We start from the raw sequence: 7970 nt of genomic DNA, 5'->3' as shown, positions 1-7970 counted from the left end.
ACCTATCCTCCAACCTCAACTATAGGAGAGAGCGCAATGCTCTCATCTCCCGGTACGCAATGATGGGGAGGGACCCCGGTGTGCTACCACGCTGCCTATCACACTACCCATGAGTGGAGCCTCCAGCGGAGCACCACCGAGCAACCAGCTTTGGCGAATGACTGTGGACATACACAGATAAACATAGTCAGAGCAAATATGCATGTCTATCATATGCAGTCACCCAAGTGCACCATCCAATATGCAACAATCACAATAAATGCAATCTGTGCACATGATGTAATATGACATGGCCACCCTTGACGCCAGTCAGCATCTCACACACAATGGTGAGACCGCGTGGGTAGGGCTGTGACACTGTGCACTATGCCGTCACTACCTCTGAAGAGTGACCGAGTGGACGGGATGCACCGGAGTATACCTGTCCTCCAACCTCAACTATAAGAGGGAGCGTAATACTCTCATCTCCCGGTACGCAATGACGGGGAGGGACCCCGGTGTGCTTCCACGCTGCCTATCACACTACCCATGAGTGGAGCCTCCAGCGGAGCACCACCGAGTCCCCTACACACCCTATGTGCTGTGCCACTACCCATGCAGTGGTCACGTGGTGCGCAGGTCAGTGTAGCCGGCCGACGAGCTCCACAATAATGGAGTCATCAATCGCCCAGCATGCAATCATGCGATATGATGCATGCGACTACAGTATGTCATACCTGAACATATCCTCCTCTATATGTGTAGATGCCAAACAGACAAACACATATATAACAATGATAATAAAGAGCATAAACCCAACATCACATATCCAGCATGTATAACAACTAATCCAGTATAGTGAAACACTATAAATATCCATATCCACGAACATATATACACATGGTAAGAAGTAGAGGTATACCAGCCTAATGTATAGTAGATAACAGTAGAAGCATGTAGCAGGTATCAACTAAACTAAATCCAGGAAAATACTAACTACCAACACTAGTAAGTATATATAAACTGCACATATCATAAGACACTAACAAAAGATAAGTCAAAGGGTACCCGCCTCAAATAGAAGGTACAATCCCAAATCCGAAGTCAACGTCGAGACGCCTGTCTCGAATCAGAATCCTGTGTCAAACAACATATATATTTTATTTAGCTAAATCCAAATGAAATAGCTAAATAAAATTCCCAAAACTAAATTAGGGCAAACCCCTAATCACCACAATCACAACTTACCAATTTAAATCTAATGGTCGATTAGGGTTAGTTACCTAATCCCTAATCACCAATTAGATTATAAATCCAACGGTTAAATCTACACAATTTAACAACTAATTACAACATGTATCAACTAATGATATATTTCTCCAATTTATTCCTACACATAACAACTAAATCAAATCTAATACAACAAGTATCAACTACCTCTCCACGTACCTCAATTCAACCACTGGAATACCAGGTAATCTGCTGGAAAACATAGTGATCTGACCAGACAAAATCCTCAATTAACAACCACTATTGATGCTGGTTGAAGTGCTGTCGACAGGGAAACACTACTGGAAAGATCACCCTCAACAGATCCTCACTGATGGATTCACCTTACGAATCACAGAACCTAACTTCACTGGATCAAATCAAGAAGAAGAGATCACAGATCAACTAAGGAATCTAAATTCAAACAACAACCTAATTCTTGAAACCAAACCTTACCTTTAATCGGTTGTCTCCAAAAGAAGTCGCCCAATCCGATCCAACCACGAAGCAGCGTACCAGAGAAGGTACTGACCCTCAACTAGCCAGCGTCTGCCAAGATCTAGCACCGACAGAGGAGTAAGGGTGTCCAAGGAAAATGACCTATCTCGATCGTCTCAGGTGAATCGTTGAAATTGGGCGTCGGTGATCTAGGGCAGAGACAAGAAAGTAAAGCAGAAAGGATCGGCGACGATGAAAGTCGGAAAGAACCCAAAAGAAGTAGGATCGATCAAGGTTTCTTACCCTCAGAGCCCTAACTGCATATTCACGTCGGTGATCGATGAATTTGGATTGATCCAGCGGCGTCAGATCGGGAAGGAAAAGTCGACAATCGGCTAGGAGACGCAACGCCGTGTCTGTGATCCAGAGGGGAATAGCACCGCCCGGATATAAGCTCAACGACCACCGATGCCGGTAGAGGAAATCGCTGGAGCTGGAAACCCTAATCTCTTCGGTGCCGCCCGTCCGTGAGAGAGAGAACAGAGGAAGAAGAGAGTGTGCACGGGGTCGGGGAAGGAAAAGGGTGGAACGGCGTTTTAGGGAAAGGCTCGGCGTTTAGAAGAGAATAAGAAAAGAAATTTGAAAATAAAAACTTTTCCTCACTTAAACGGGTATCCCAAACAGGCTTTATTCGTGCCCGACGATCGATCCTCTCAAAACCCTCTGTACGAGCTCCAAAAAAATCCCAGAAAATTTCTAAAAATTCCGGAAAAATTTAATAAGGCTATTTTCCAAATAACCCTATTATTTAAATTTTCTGATATCTCACAAAGTTAAACTTAGCCCTTTTTATTCTAACCCTAATTACCCTACCGGGTAGGTTGTGTTTGGTTACCCTGTCGGGTAGATTCTTTTTGGAGGTGCTAGCTATTCTGGAGCCTCCATTATTGATTATATTCCTTTAATTTTATTTCTTAAGATAATTATTTATTTATTTATTTATTAAGATAATTTTTATTTATTTATTTATTAAGATGAATTTAATTAATTATTTATTTGTTAAGATAATTTTTATTTATTTGTTAATTAGATTTGGGTTATATTTAAGTTAAGTTTAGTAAATAAAAGGTACTTGATTATAGCTTGGTATGTAGTGTTTAAGTTTTACTTTAGACTTATAACCCAAGTCTAGATTTCGTGATTTGACTAAATTATTAACAATCTTCTCTAATTTAACAATTTTATCTTTTAAAATATTATTTTGTATTTCTAATTTTCTAAGAGTTAATTTCTTATTTTTGTTTGAATTAATTTTATTCATTAGATTATTAGCATGCATATCTAATTTTGAAGAGAAATCTATACTAGAGCAAGCAGGATTAGTTAAACTAGTGCAATCATGTGTTGAAAAAACTGGATTTTCATATAATGTAAATGTACTAACCGTGATTTCTCCCTCTGGATTCTTGGGTCTTGACTCATTTGTTTGCATTTGGAGCATTTAATGTGTTTCTTCCCTCTCCTGATCTTTTTCTCCTTCTCCTCCGATTGTGCCGGTCGAGTCTTACGAGTGGGGCATTCGTTTCTATAGTGCCCTCTCTCCCTACACTTAAAACAGGTTATGAGATATTTATAATTTGAATTTATAATTTTACCTTTTAGATCCATGATAGGATCCTCCCCCTTGACTGTTGCCATTTCAAATCCTGACTCAGATTCAGATATCTCGTCTTTGGCCATCAGTGCTATGAAATCGGTTTGCTCTGATTCTTCTGAGTCTGGTTTAGAGGTTGACTCTGGGGATTCAAATTTAGATTCGGACTCAGGTTCTATTCGATCTTCTGACTCTGAAGGGATCTCATAAAGCTTGAGCACTTTCTCCCAAAGCTTCTTAGCATTGTTGAACTTTCCAACTCGATCAAGATCTGAATTTGATAGTCCGCATAGGAGAATGCAAGTTGCTTTTGCATCTGTCTCGAATGTCCTTATTGTTTGTGCATCCCACTTGTCACACGTGATGGGTACACCTTCTTCAGTGGGGAGAGTAAATCCAATATGGACTATGGTCCATATTTCTGCTTCGGTTTTCAGTTGGTGCTCCACCTGGTCTTTCCAGTATCTAAAGTTCTCGTCAGACAGAAGTGGTAGGCATGTGGAGCTGTACCCATCTTCGTAGGCCATTAAGAAGGAATCTTGCAAAAAAAAATAATAAAACTTGTTCCAAGACTTAGTCTTGGATTAGTAGTGCGGGAAAAAGGTAGAAATAGAAATTCATGAATTTCGAGAAAAAATAATAAAATATTTAAAAAATATTAAAAAAAAATATTATATCAAATTTTGTTAAATGTGATATTTTATCAATACTAATGAGTGGTGAACAGATGAGAATGAATTTTTTGAAAACAATTTTGGAGGGAAAAAAAATGAAAGGCGTAAGGTTTTATTTTTACCCTAAACGAACAAAAAAATGACGAAAAAAATGCTCAAACGGTAGTTGTACCAATTCAGAGCAACCCCGCTCTGATACCAATTGTTGGATCGAAAGTGCTAGAGGGGGGTGAATAGCGCTCGTGGCTACTTCGTTCGTTTCGTATTGGGAAATCGTTCGAGAGTAATGCAGCGGAAATAATAACAGAAGAACAATCACACAAAACAACCCAAGAATTTATTTAGTTCAGAGCCTAGGGCGACTCCTACTCCAAGGCCCATGCTCGTTGAGCGTTTACTTTGGGTCACAACTATAATCATTAAAAAGTTTTACAGAAATGCAATACAAGTAAAACAATAGTAATCTTATACTGACAACAGAGAATAGTAGAGTTGCAGCTTCTCGTTGTCGGGGTGTTGCTTCAGTACTTCTGCGTCGTCTCTTGAGCAGCCAATAGTCGAAGGATCGCTTAGCAATTGATTATTCAACCTGCTGCTCGAAGCCTCCTTTTAAAGCCTGTTGCAGGCGCCTCCAAGACCATCCAAGACGCCTCCAGGCGTCCGAGTCACCTGCGTGGATCACTACTGAACACCTCGCACCTTATCAGCTTGAAGGCGCCTTCAAGCCACTCCAAGGCTGTAGCGACAACCCTTCTCACTACTCTCTAAGGTGACCGTTACTTAACTACTAACTATACTTAACCGGTATGATCCAAACCACGAGGAGTCCCTACCGAAAAATTTCGGCAACACCTCCCCTGTACTGATGAACATAAACTGAGATACATATATAGTATACATCAGCCACAAGAGGCTGGAACATATATCAAACACCCACGCAATTAAATAAGTGTCAAACACCAAAATATCTACTTATTACACAGAACTCATCTCAGCATGCAATCTAAAACACGAATGAACTCAAATGACATGAAGTATAAAATACAACTCAATTGTTTCTTACCCACTAAACACAAAACTCAATAACATCCCAAGTCTCTCCCATAGTCCTGGCATCACACATCCATCCGCACCTCCTTGTCGCCTTCCTTTGCTATAGCTTTTCCTTTCCTTTATCTGCAGTAAGAGCAATTGCAATCTATAAGCAAAATTACTTAGTAAGCGCTATCTAACTCACAAAATCTCGATATGCATGTACATATATCTATAACATAAATTAACTGAATTCTTACTGAAAACTACTCATGCTCATCTAATAGTAAAGGAATCAAATAGGCTGAAATGCTAAACATGTAAAGCTGCTCATGCTCTTCTAATAGCAAAGTAATCAAACATACTGAAATGCTAAACATGTAAAGCTGCTCATGCTCTTCTAATAGCAAAAGAAACATACTGAAATGCTAAACATGTAAAGTAAATCTAAACAATAATGCTAGCATAAAGAACTAAACTTGCTGAATTTTAAACACTTTCTGAATCTTATTTCACTTGTTTAAAATCTTATACTTTATACTTTTATACCTATGTGAAACTTATTTTACTTGTTCAAAAGCTTATACTTTTAATACATCAAAATAATAATCAACTTCTCTTGGGCCCAGGCATAGTACCATCTTATGCGCGTTCCCTAATAGGTTGGGGTAGCGAGCCACTAATCCTAAAAGAGCAGACCTTGGTCTACCAGGGCCAAGACCTTGGAATTGGACACCTAGATTTGTTTAACGACAACCTTAGAAATCGGGTACTAGCCTCTTCAAAGTAAAATATCTTATTATCTTAATTTCTTCTTCTTTAAATGCCTTGACACTTTAATAAGCACCTTGTGTGCCAAAAATCCCAAAAGTCTTGACTTTGGGATCTACTTAAGGCCTTGGCCTTTTTCTTTCTTTGTTTTATCTTTCTTATCCTTGTTAATACCTCTAATAAAAGGTTGTCTCATACAAAACTGCACGAAAATGCTTATTAACATTTCACTAAAATACATAGCTGCTCATGCTTGTTAAAATAGCAAATGAAAACTAAAGAAATTGCTCATGTTTATCTAGTAGTAAAGAAAACTGGCCATGCTCAACTTATGGCATATAAAAACTGCACGTGCTCAATAATAGAAATGAAAAATCTGGAATGCTTGATTAAACTTCTATGTGATAAAAATTGCACTGTTACATGGACTAAACTTCTATGTGATTCACACCTACTGCATAATCAAAGAAGTATGTGCTTAATGAAATAAAATTCTGCACTTAATAGATCTACCCATTCTAATTTACTTCTAACAAAGTAAAGCACATGGACAAGGTACCGCTGCTGCCAAAAATTGATATATGATATACTAAACTTGAACATAATGGACAAGAATCTGTATCTTCTACATTAATTCCAATCAAGCAAAACCTAGGGAAAGGATGCAATAAATGCTAACAAAACTGTGATGCCAATTAAGGTAACAAGGAAATCTAAGTTTGATACCCATGTTAAACCTAATCAAAGCTTACACTTTTATAAAGTAGAAGAGATCTAAATTGTCTCTAACAGCATACTGCTCATAGCCCTAATCCATGAAACCAATAACATACACTTGATACACTTACCCATTCTAAATTAATCCTTACCAAGCAGAGCATAAGGAAAATTGCTGTTGTTATCACAAAAGTTAACACGTGATGTACTAAAACATGCACCCAATGGATCTACACAATCTAATTCTTCCCAACTAAGCATAGCATAAAGAAAAGTTGCTCAATAATCTATACCATTACAAGTTCATTGCTTGGCAACAAAATTTCGAAACCTGCAAGGCTCAAAATGATCCGACTGTGCCCCTTACGGTAACAAGTAAACATCTAAATATGAAACACTAAATATAAGGGCTGAAGAACCCCATCTACAGGCCTAATCTGTACTAATCCCATTTTAATTTCATTATGAGACCCACGGCAACAAATTTCAAAACTAAAAATCTTACATGCTTCGAATTCACGGAGAAAAAGATCCGGAACAACTCCTACCGCAGGTGAGAAGAAACTTACCTTTGCTTTTGGGACTTACAACCGGAAGAGGAAGGTTCTAGGTTTCGAAGAAGCTTCAAATCTCGGCGGCTTCTTTGTGTTTCCGATCTCCCCTCATTGAGGTGGTCACGCACGGGTGAAGACTGACAGGAAAAAGCCTTTCGCCGGCGCCGGAGACCAAACCCTAACGCGGCTGCAATTTCGCCCGAGAAAACGCTGACGCGAGAAAGGAGAGGAGAAAGTGAGGGAATTAGGGTTCGCGTCGGGCGCAGGGAAAAGGATTAAATCCTTATACTTAGGGTTATATTCAGTTCCAACTATAGCTTATATATATTTTGTTCCCTACTTGATTAACAAAATGTTTGCGGAACTGTTGGCTAGCAGGATTCAATCAAGGTTTGGTTTGGTCCGAGGTTGCTGGTTCGAATCTCGGCTTGGACATTTTTTGTCGAAACTTCTTTCGTTTAGTAAAATACCAAACGACCTCCAAAAATTACATAAAAATACTCTAAAAATTTCTAAAAATCCCTAAATATTTCTATAGCATTTTTAAATATTTTTAAATTACTTTTAGGACTCAAATTGAGGAAATTTGGGTTGTTACAATTCCCCATACCTTATAAAAAGTCCATCCTCGAACTTAGAATAACTATGGATATTTCTATCTCATACTATCCTCACGCTCCCAAGTAACTTCATCGTGCTTCTGATTCTGCCAGATGACCTTCACTAGTGGCACTTCTTTATTCCTTAGTCTCTTAACTGCTCTGTCCACTATCTGTGTAGCTCTGCTCTCATAGCTAAGATCCTCCTGGATCTGCACAGACTGAGGCTGAATCACTTAGCTAGGGTCGTAGAGACACTTCTTTAGCATGGAGACATGAACTA

General features: G+C 38.8%; 1 long non-coding RNA gene across 1 annotated transcript; it reads right to left on the bottom strand.

Moving 5' to 3' along the window:
• Nucleotides 1-1055: 1055 nt before the first annotated feature.
• On the bottom strand, nucleotides 1056-2286 carry LOC122039582. The gene is made up of 4 exons (XR_006128249.1): nucleotides 1990-2286; nucleotides 1705-1895; nucleotides 1429-1618; nucleotides 1056-1116 (listed from the first exon to the last, which is right to left on the bottom strand). It is a non-coding gene; the product is annotated as an uncharacterized LOC122039582 (long non-coding RNA).
• Between the last annotated feature and the right edge of the window lie 5684 nt (nucleotides 2287-7970).

The sequence above is a fragment of the Zingiber officinale genome, chromosome 2A (genome assembly GCF_018446385.1).
Source record: "Zingiber officinale cultivar Zhangliang chromosome 2A, Zo_v1.1, whole genome shotgun sequence".
NCBI classification, from domain to species: Eukaryota; Viridiplantae; Streptophyta; class Magnoliopsida; order Zingiberales; family Zingiberaceae; genus Zingiber; species Zingiber officinale.
This window is presented reverse-complemented; position numbering and strand designations above follow the sequence as displayed.